At 29.3% G+C, this 9,414-nt stretch overlaps 1 long non-coding RNA gene across 1 annotated transcript; it reads left to right on the forward strand.

Moving 5' to 3' along the window:
* The first annotated feature begins 1,749 nt into the window (after window positions 1-1,749).
* LOC128180304 (uncharacterized) lies at window positions 1,750-3,902 on the forward strand. Its single transcript, XR_008243207.1, has 4 exons — window positions 1,750-1,996; window positions 2,151-2,282; window positions 2,874-2,973; window positions 3,312-3,902. It is a non-coding gene; the product is annotated as an uncharacterized LOC128180304 (long non-coding RNA).
* Window positions 3,903-9,414: the final 5,512 nt, after the last annotated feature.

Genomic DNA, 9,414 nt, shown 5'->3' on the forward strand with positions numbered 1-9,414 from the left:
TTAACATTTAAAAACTATGAAGAGCTGTAAGTTCAAATTTCAAAGAAAAATCCATTAAAATTCTTTAAGTAATAGTATAGTCCTATTTTATGTAATTAGAGTAAAAAAAAATTGATGCCCTATTATGAAACACCCTGTACATTTGTGTCTATTTGTTCCGTATCAATGACAACAACATCCAGTTTATTGCATATAACAATGTCTGTTGCAACATCAAGCGGTCGACTTTTGTTTTTTGTGATGAGTATCTTGTTAGATTTCATATTAATCAATGCCGCAGGATTACACCTTAAGAACTCAAAAACGGCAAGGGATGGCATTTCTTTAGTTACGTAAGTCTGTCCTTTCTTACTTTTATCACAGAGGGATTTAAGATTTTTAATTTTTAATGACATTTTGAATCCGGTAGCAGTGCATTAGAACGGAATGTTATACGGTATACACTTTGGTAACTGTTTTTAGAATGCATAGCAAACAAATCTCATTTTAATTTGATTTTAACCGTTATTATAAATAATTGGCATGTGTTTGATATATAAATCGACCAATTATTATTTTCTTTACGTATAATGTCATGTTTTAAAGGAAAAAGGAATGCAGCATCAACTTATACAATGCTAACGGCACATGTACTAGTAAGTGCTAGATTTTTATCATTATTTTGAAGACTTCTATAAAGATCAAATATTAATGAAAAGGATTCTTAGTTTGTTGTTTCTGTGAATGTAAGCGTAATAATTATAGCTTATGTAATTATCATTTTCTTTTCCATTGATAAACATTAAACATTCATAAAACAAATGTAGAAACGTTGAGAATGCAAATGTTACTAAGTTTTGTAATGATTTTTTTATTTATCTTACGTATATACTTAAGAATGTCCAAAAGGAACACAAGGGGTAAATTGTTCTGAAAAATGTCAAGCCAACATGTACGGAGAATTATGTTTAGAGAAATGCGACTGCCAACCACACCAAGAATGCAATAACATACATGGCTGCATAGGTAACATATAGTATTTGGTTGCTATTGTGATTTTGAGTCATTTAGTGACAAGCAAAGAAAAAAAATATATCAACCTTAAAAATGTTAAAAATAAGTCATTTCGGGTGTTGTTACACGCTATCCTAAAATACACAGTACAATTTTTCTTCATTTTATGTTTGTTCTCTTGACATCTTAAGCTTGTGATGTTTTTTTGCTATAATTAAAATTATTTGGCCGTAAGTTCTTCATACTTACACAAATTAGCTGAAATAGGGCAAGTTAACTAGCAAAGTATACTTGCCAACTGGGATGGTTGATCCCCACGGGATGAAGCTCTGCCATTTAGACAATTAAAATTACTGAAATATAACTAAAAGGTACATGTAGTCTAATTGATTGGCATAACTCTGCCATTTAGCCACATTGCCAGATCTTTCAGTTATAATTCAGTTGACAGCACGACAAAACTTTATCTCGTAGTAAACCATAATATTTTAAACGAAAACAATGTATATGACGTTTGGTGAATATTAAATGAATATCATTAAAAACAAATTAGATACAAGGCAATCCCCTGAAGGAATTCTTTTTGTTTCCTGTTTTGATTATCATATTTTAGCATATTCTCTTGAAGCAAATACAATAAATGTTGTTGCTTTTTATTTCACAAATTTTTCTGTTGATTTTCTATTGTAATGAACAAATGAATACTGAAAATCTATTTATCTTTTTTAATTGTTTAATTGCAGATACTTTGGGGATATGCAGTAATAAGGAAAGGTAGTTTCTATGCATCTAACAATGATCTCGAATTTGAAATACATAACGTAAATAAAATCCAAAACTATTTTTATAGGTCTATTATTTTTGTGATACTGATTTAAACAAACAAATAATTGTGACATTTAATATCACATAACGTTTACTAGTATAGTTGATTTTTTATCTGTTTTCAGCCCTAATGTGATTTGTTGTGATAACTTTATACTGTCTAATGGATATTGCAAAGGTATTATGGAATTTACAGAAATTATTTTTACAGGATAAAAAATGGTAGATATAATTATTTTTTTTATTTCAGAAACTGTTGACATGCCACTGGTCTATGTCTTATAAGTATTCTACGAACATTGAAAGCATGCACATTAAAATATCAATTTCAGCTTGTCCATTGGGAACATTTTGGACAAATTGTTCTCTGGTATGTCCTGATGGTTATTACGGTATGTTTTGCAAAGAAATGTGTGACTGCAAAACGTCAGAATGCGATAAAGCTGTTGGATGTCCTAAAAAAGGTAACCCTAATCTTAACAATCATTGTTTTTTTTTTTTTAGAAATTAATCATTTATATTTTCGTGCAAAGGGATACGTTGTAGATGTACATGTAAATTTTTATTTTCAGTGGCAATATTGTATATATATATTTTCTAATATATATCACACAAATGGAAAATTAAAAACCCTGTGCAAATACAGAAAACTCGATGAACTATATAACCTATGTGAGTCCCAAAATACAACTTTCATTTGTTGAGTAATTGTGTTGTTTTACCTGATCTGAAAGCTGAAGCACACATTAGTCTTTTGAAATTGGAAATGTTACTCAGTTTTGTAACTTAGAGAACGAAAACTACCTGTAGAGGTGAAAAAAATAAATATTCATTTGCAATTGAAATTTGTATGTTTGTATTTAAATCGTCCTCAGTATAATAGCTTTTATTTATTATTGATAACTAAATACATAGATGAAACATTTAGTTGTGCCATAAGTGGAAGGTAACAACTGTGTGGTATGTGCTCTGTTACAGTAAACTATAAAATTTAACGCACTTTGATTATATAACTTTATGTCAGTATATTTGTTTTCTGCCTGAATATTTAACAGACTCACCTCATTTGCCACCAACATCAAATATAACTATAGCAGCAGTTTCTCTGGCCATCACCAGCGTTGTGATAGGAGTCACAATTTGTGTAGTTGTAAGGTAATCAATTGCTATAAATTTTGAAGATTGTTGTGATATTGGATATGACATTACTGTTAAATACTGTACAGAATAATATCTTACATTTATGTTTGTCGAAAAGTAATGAATATTTTTTAATGATATCATACTTTTAAAATAATAAATGAGAAAACGATCTGTACGGAAGCTTTTTATTTTTGAAATTTCATTCATTTATACTATGATTTTAAAGGACCTTATTTAACTTATAAAGGTAAATATATTGATAACGGAATAAAATTATCTAGTTATATATTTTAAAGACTTTTTTAAGATCCCAAAAACAAAATAATATACATATATTTTATTTATTGTAGATTTAAATCAAGACAGCAAAGTGTTTACATAGCGCCTGTATCATATTTGAACGAAGGATCAATCGGATTGTCAAGAATAATCGAAAATAACTATTCATTCCTCATCAAAGAAAGTCCAAACTAGCCTATTGTGTTACATTTGTTTATAAGGAGTACATGTCTTAATGTAAATTGTTCGCCAAATACGATGAAACATTAACCTTACATCAGGTGAAAGATTTCCAACGCTTCAAATTTTAACAAACATTAAGCGATATGTAGAGTGGAGTTTGTATATACTAGGGTATATTATCTGCATCCTGCACATATTGTATATAAAATATACTAAGTAGTGTAATCTACAAAATGCTGATGGAAATCATGTTCTTTGCCAAGAAAACATATCTGGAATCAGTAAAATAGAATAGATTTGTCAGTAAGAAGCAGTTTGAGAAACTATAACTTTTCTATAGAATTAAATAAAATACTATTTGAAATAATATAGATATTTTCTGCATATTGTGGCATTGAATTTGAACAAACATTTTAAATACCAACAAAGAAGCATTTTTTCAATCCATTGTCGGAAACCCACAGCTGATTACACTTTTTTCCTTCTTCCTCTAAATGCTGATGGGGATAGGAACAATGCATTATCAGCGGGGTCTCTGACGATGACTTCCGTCTAACAAAATGGTGTGCCATTGCAAACGGTTACGATACAAGTACTTAATCAAACAATATTGGAAGTTATTATATATATATATATATATATATATATATATATATATATATATATATATATATATATATATATATATATTTTTTTTTTTTTTTTTATTTTTTTTTTAAAATTGGTGTCAGAAATCTCTGTGCTTATATATCCATTTAATTTGTTTTATTGAGTAACTGGTTTATGCCACAATAAAAGATTTTCTCTGACGTTTCGGATTCTCGTTAAGAAGCGATTAAAAATGTAGTTGAACAAATATAGCATTTTTAATTGTAAATAATACATTATCTTATTGTGGTTAACGAGTATCAATTATGTATTTAATTTGTATGCTAATATGCATTTTGGCGCATTATTTTGATAATCTAGAGAATACTTAAAGGAGTTTTAGCTCACCTGAGCTGAAAGTGAGCTTTTCTGATCACATTTTGTCTGTCGTTCGTCCGTTTGTCTGCCTGTCTGTAAACTCTAACACTTTCAACATTTTCTCCAAAACTACTGGACCAACTTCAATCAAACTTTGCACAAATTGTCCTTAGAAAAAAAGAATTCCAACTTTTTAAATTAAGGATCACGCCGTTTTTCAAGGGGAGATAATTAGGAATTATTGAAATTTCCAAAAATCTTCTCAAGAACCATGTAAGAGAGATCTAGAACGGTTTTAAGAGTACATAAAAAATTATATATTTATAGCTATTTTTTGGATTAAAAAAAAGAATGCTGTATAAATTATTACATGGTTAATTGTATATGTAGTAGAAAGAATACATTATTGTAAAATGTCAGATTACTTATTTAAAAAAAATCAAATCTTCCCTGTTTCTAGAATGTCAAAAAGGTACATATGGCAATAACTGTATGCATAAATGTCCCGACAGCATGATTGGGAATTTGTGGGTAGAGAAATGTAACTGCAAAGCTCATCGATAATGCCATTATATACAAGAATGTATAGGTCTGTATTCTTTTTTCTTTTAAATTGTATTAACTTTTTTTCACAAACAATATTTACAGAATGAACTGTTTTAATTTGCAAAAGTTTTTTTAAACATTTGTACAGAATCGAAATTGTAGATGTGACTTTCTCATATGATGCATTCAACATGTAGATGTCTTCTGTCAATTTTTTTAACTTTATCAATCTTTTCGAAAAAATGCCTTGTAAGTTTTATACTTTTTAAAAAATATAAAATTTGACAAAAAGTGGGTCATCCTTCGGTAATAAAATGTCTTGCAATTAATTTTTTTAGTTCAATAAATTTTCGCCAACAATTTATCTAAATTTTAACTTAACCTTATTATGCGATAAATTAATCATAATATTGGAAGCCAGGTTTCATTATTCCCTTTTTTAAGTTTTGTTACTGATCTTTTGGCCAAATATTTCTGTTTTCCGCCTACCATTTCCTTTTTATATAATTCAAAGGCTTAATTATTTAAAGCCCCAGTGGCTTATAATTGACTTTTTATTTATGTAATTTTTTTCAAGGACACTTTTGAATCGATTTAATGAATTTTATCTGACATCCGTTTGCATATTTCAAAAATAGAATCACATATAGCTTACAAACATTATTATACATGTTGATGTGTCTCGCTAAGGAAGTTGCATGGAGATTTTTCCGCGTATATTTTTGATACCTTCTATTAGTTAAGTTTTAATTATACATATTTTGATCCAGAAATTCTAGCATAAAAGAAAAAAAGTTGTGTCTTTTAACTCTAGTATTTTATCAAGCAACTAGTAAAGTAATAATTATACATAAAGATACGGAAGAACAAATGGCTTTTTATTCGTGTTTAGTTCGGCAGCAAAGATGCCTATAGCAAAATTGGAAAGCTGAATTCATTCTATTTACACTCCTACCTGTAGGAAATAATATTTCTTTATATATATATATATATATATAAATATTAACTTAAACAATTGAAAATATATTCGAATAATTTTGCATTCTTCCTAGAAACTTTATTACAATATCCAATTCTCAACAAAGTTTAAAAGTTAAATTGTTAGTATTCTATCTTCACCAAGGTATTGATTCCAAACAGTTTTCCGTTGCAAGGTTTTACATTTACATAAAGCATACATTTGTTATTTCAGTAATAAGGAAAGATATTCTGTTTACAAATTTTGTCACAACTTCAGTTTTACAATTTAAAAAGATCGGTTTTTAAAAAGATATTTTTCACTTGCAAATGTTTACCATCTATTTATGATTTCATTTTTAAGCAATGTCATCAATATCAACCACCTGAGTCCTCCATGTGTTTAAAGTAAAACTAGAAACAAAAGGTGAATGTTGCATGCATGCACTCTGCCATTTGTGTGACTTTTTTTTAAATCCCAAATAAAATTACAAATAAACGCGGATGACAGTAGATGATTATATAATAATCACTTATTATAAAAATAAAATCAAATTATGAATATTTGATCCTCTCTCACTAAAAAAAATTAACAACCAAAATAATAAAAATTACATAACTTGCAAAATTAATGAAGAAATTGATTAATAATTTGTAAAAAAAAAAATAAAAAAATCCTTGTGGTGTGGAACTCAAATATTTTAAAATCACCACAAATTTCCTAAGAATGTAAACTGACCGGCGTTCAGGGATAAAGGAAATACCAACTCTATCGAATCAACGCACCCACAATTTTCCCCTTAAACCATTTCATTAGTACACGCTGCGAAATCACTTTCGTTACTTTAATGAAGATGCCAAAGAATTTAGTATCATACTGCAAGAAAGATAAATTGTACAAACTAGACAGCAACATTATCAATAAACATAAAACATTTCAAGAAACCCTGAAATTCTTAAATGAAAAAGAAATTCTGACTTTTATTTTTTTTTTTTGGACAAAGTTCTGGGGGCCTTATTTCAGATTATCATTTAAAAAAAATGACATTTATAAAAAAAAAAAAAAAAACCTTTGTCGATTTAGTGGGCACGCTTAATCAAAAAACAACCTTTTAACATAATATGTACATGTCTAGGTGAATCAAGTAAACAAAACAAACCTGTTTAATTTTTGAAAATGATGAAACAGTAAAAAACATGTAAATTAAGTGCCTTATACGTTTTACGATTAAGATATTCTTAGAATATCCAAACCAAGCTATAACCAAAGAAACTGCTACTTGTACAAGCTTCTTGGAATTTCCCTCAATTTTAAGTTCGAAAAAACGAAATAATGTTCTCGTTATGGTCCTTTCTCTAAACTGCGTCCCCTGGTATGAAAGAACTACCTTGAGATAAAACCACAAGAGGTAGACCTCAACTTTTGCCTATTGTACCACAAGCAACTGGTCTTCTTTCACGTATCAACAAAACTACCCCCAAATCTTTTTCTGTGCTGTACTTAGTATAAATAATCAAGAACTGTAACATCTACATATTGTCATATCGCTGTTATGAAATGCATAATTTTAATGTTTCGTTTTGTGCAATTTATTGCTCAGAATTTCGCCAATGATATTTTAAACAATGACGTTATCATCTCTGATTGCTTTCATACTGGCTATATTAAAAAGATTTTTTACATTCATTGATCATGATACATGTAATTGTCTATATAAAGTACCGATCAGACCCAACTAAACCCAGGGTTTACTTTATGTGTTTACTCCAGCTTTCCTTTTTGAAAATTGGGTCCACTCGGGATTTACTTCAGGTTCACTCGAACATTACTTTTGTGGTCACCTGTATGCACTGAAGTGTGAAGCAGACCTGTAATTTATCTTACCATCTTACTGTCTGTAATTCCTGCCCCTTGTTATTAAGAATATACATGCAGCGTCTGCTTTCAGGGGTATACTTCTGATCTGCGTTTACAGTTTGTGTCCAATCTCGGTTTACTTTGGGTTTACTCTGGGACACTATAGTAAACCCGTAGTAAACCCGTAGTAAACCCAGAAAGTAGACCCAGTGTTTAGTTGGGGTTTACTTCCTGTTAGGTTGGGTCTGATCGGTACTGTATGTACATATCCATTAGTGTAATGTAATGAAATTAATGTGTTACTTTGATATAAGCTTGACCCATGGGAACATTTGGGAAGGATTGCTAAGATGTTTGCCCTTCTGGATACTACAGCTTGTTATACACTAAATGTGCAACTGCAGTGTAACAGATGGTGATTAAGCTTCCAGATGACTGAAGGATAGAGGTGTTGTTTTAGGATTGCATGTTAACATTCTTTCTTTCATTAGTATTTAGATTCGATTTGTATTGTTGTTTCATGGAATATGTAACGCAACATGCTATATGCTACCATTTGACAGTAACCAACACCTCAATTAAAGCGGTTTGAAAATTTTCTCTCAAATATAACGCAAATACAAATACGAATACGCGTACGTTCTAATCATTTAGATAATTTTACACATATTACAAAATGAATATCAGTTAATAAGTATATATTTTTTCTGTTCATCAGAATCAAACAACGAGAATGGTGTGAACTTATTATCGATGGTTCCAATAATACTAGGGGTTCTTGTCGTAACTATCTGCCTGTACCGACTGTAAGACAGTAATTTCTGAATGTTGCATTATAAAAGTTGTCATTTTCCAGGGAAAACGATAAAGAAAGTTTTATATTTTGAAGATGTCCCAACTGCAAATTTAGGAATTCCGTTTGCATGTATTATTTTATCATTATGATTATGTGAATTATCTCAATTCAATATTTCATCATTGTTTTAGTATCTTTATTGCAAGATACTCTAACGTTTCAGCCGGAAATACATGACATTGCCCAAAATGACTATGACAACATTGCCAGTATCAATGATTCAAATGAAATTTAAAGAACACCACCGATTCATTAAATCTTAATTACAAACTTATGGAAGCATTTACAAAATAAATGCAAAGGACAATTGTACAGAAAACACTCATTTAAACAACCATCAAATATATGTACCATCGAGATTGATCAATAACTAAACATCTTTCTAAATGATGTAATAGAAAGGACATTATTATGGAAAAATATACAACGTTAATTAAACTACGAAGAAAGTGCATACTTACTGAACTTATCAACTAAGACGACATTTAATTCCTGGAGAATGTACAACTCTTAAGATATACCCGTTTGCGTATTCATTGACGTAAAAAGCTTAATTCAATTGAATTGTTTTGTTCGTCTCCTATAAATGAAATGGATAATGGTTATGGTAATAACGGTTATGATGAGCTTTGTGTAGCAAGGACGTATAAACATCTATTCAACATATAGAATTATTTGGCTATGATTATGAAATATCCCTTTTCGATTTTCTTTTTACATTAATAAAAGAAAATATAGCAACTGTAAATTTGAATATCAAAAGAACGACCATATCATAAAGTTTAAGATTTAAGTATAATCATATTTA

Source organism: Crassostrea angulata, chromosome 4 (assembly GCF_025612915.1).
Source record: "Crassostrea angulata isolate pt1a10 chromosome 4, ASM2561291v2, whole genome shotgun sequence".
NCBI lineage: Eukaryota > Metazoa > Mollusca > Bivalvia > Ostreida > Ostreidae > Magallana > Magallana angulata.